We start from the raw sequence: 2,127 nt of genomic DNA, 5'->3' as shown, positions 1-2,127 counted from the left end.
AAACAGCCCTGTAAGAGCCCTGTAAGCTCTTGGAGATGTAGCATAATGTGCAAAGGAGTTCCACTTTGGTGTAGCAGTTAAGTGTGTGGACTCTTACCTGGGAGAACCGGGTTTGATTCCCCACTCCTCCACTTGCAGCTGCTGGAATGGTCTTGGGTCAGCCATAGCTTTCGTAGGAGCTGTCCTTGAAAGGGCAGTTTCTGTTAAAGCTCTCTCAGTCCCACCCACCTCACAGGGTGTCTGTTGTTGGGGGGAAGGTAAAGGAGATTGTGACCACTCTGAGACTCTGAGATGCAGAGTGTAGGGCAGGGTATAAATCCAATATCATCATCTTCTTCTTCTTCTACTACTACTACAAAAGAAGCCCTACTGCCCAGCATGGATTCTTTTTTGCGGGGCAGGGGGAGAGGGTTGCCATCAAGTCACAGCTGAATCCCCCCCCCCAAAAAAATTCTGTTTTTATTTTAATTGTAGGTGACCTTGTCGGGATTTCAAGGCAAGAGAGGTGGTTTGTCATTTCTTGGCCTCTTCATCACAACCCTGGACTTCCTTGGGGGCCTCCCATCCTCATATTGACCCCCTGCTTAGCTTCTTCGATCTGACAAGACCAGGCCTGCCGGGGCATCCAGGTCAGGACAACATGGACGTTAGCCAATATCTATTTCGGATCGGGTACCAGGGTCCCGCCCAGCCTTCTCTGGAGACCTTGCGCCGTCTCCACCGTTGCCATCTCCTCTCCGTGCCCTTTGGGAGCCTGAGCATCCACTGTGGGGAGCCAATCTCCTTGGCGTTGCCCCTTCTCTACGACAAGATTGTCCGAGCTGAACGGGCTTTTCTTGTGGCTGCTGCAGACACTGGGATTTGACACCAAAGCAGTGTCCAGTCGCTTCCGGAACCCTTTCACGGGGCACTATGGCCCCCCTATGCACCATATGGTGATTTTGGTCCAGTTGCATGGACGCTCCTTCCTCTGCGATGTCGGTTTTGGGGAAGCCTTTCTAGAGCCACTGGAGTTGAAGCCGGACTCAGAACAAGTCCAAGATGGAGGCATCTTCTGGCTCGGCAATAAGGGGGGAGTTTGGGTCTTGGAGCGCCGGGAAGTTCCTGGCAAGGAAGGGAGACCTTTGTATCAATTCACCCTTGAGGAGAAGAAGCTGGAGGATTTTGCTGACATGTGCCTTTATCACCAGACTTCGCCCAGTTCTATCTTCCCCTGCAAATCCTTCTGTTCCTTGCATCAGGAAGACGGTGGGCGCCTTACCTATATGGGATGGCGTCTCATCTCCACAATGGGGGAGAAACGTACGGAGACCCCACTGCAAAGCTCTGAGATCCCAGCCGTCGTGTGTGAGAAATTTGGGATTCAGTTGGAGAGGGACTTCGAGCCAAAGGATGAAAAGATCATGCCACCTCCTGAAGAAGACTGAGAAGGTAGAAGGGAAACGGGTCTCCGATTTGGACAGCAGGCTAGAAACTGGATTATACATCATCTCTTTGCACACAGGTTTCAGTCTCTGTCAGAACTGATGTCATATCACAGGATGTTCCAGAGCCTGGCATGAGGAGGCCGGGGTTTCAGTTCTGAATATTCCCTTGTCTTCGAGGCATCCGATGTGATATTTTGGAAAGATACCATTGCAGCAGTCTGTTTGAAAAAAAAAATGCTGGTCCTTTACAAAAGCAATTTGATCATTTTTCTAGTGCGGTTTACAGTTTTTTCGAGTTGCACTTAAAGGCCTCGATATAATCTTAAGGACCACAACAGAATATGTGAACTTGAATGCATATTGTTAATGAGCGTAAGGAAAATTTATTGTGTAAAATTCATTGAATGATTATACAGGTGACTGCAAATAATATGTTTCTATTATTAGACACGTGGTGTAGTTTCTTTTTGTTTCTCCTTTGTTCATTATCATCCCATTCCCTATTTGTGGTGTGTTTAAACAAAAGCCTGTGCAAGCAGAAAAGCAGCAGACCAAGGGGACAGATCTGCTAAAGTCATGATTAAAAAGTGAGTGCAGCTGTGGGTAACAAGTCCCAGGGCTTTTTTTTTGTAGCAGGAATTTCTTTGTATATTAAGCCACAGGCCCCTGATGTAGCCAGTCCTCCAGTCCTCCAAGAGCT

At 48.3% G+C, this 2,127-nt stretch overlaps 1 pseudogene; it reads left to right on the top strand.

Moving 5' to 3' along the window:
- Positions 1-624: 624 nt before the first annotated feature.
- Positions 625-1,875, top strand: LOC132584176 (arylamine N-acetyltransferase, pineal gland isozyme NAT-10-like; annotated as a pseudogene).
- The last annotated feature ends 252 nt before the right edge of the window (positions 1,876-2,127 follow it).

Source organism: Heteronotia binoei, chromosome 15 (assembly GCF_032191835.1).
Source record: "Heteronotia binoei isolate CCM8104 ecotype False Entrance Well chromosome 15, APGP_CSIRO_Hbin_v1, whole genome shotgun sequence".
NCBI lineage: Eukaryota > Metazoa > Chordata > Lepidosauria > Squamata > Gekkonidae > Heteronotia > Heteronotia binoei.
The sequence above is the reverse complement of the archived record's forward strand: the minus strand, read 5'-3'. Positions and strand labels throughout refer to the sequence as shown.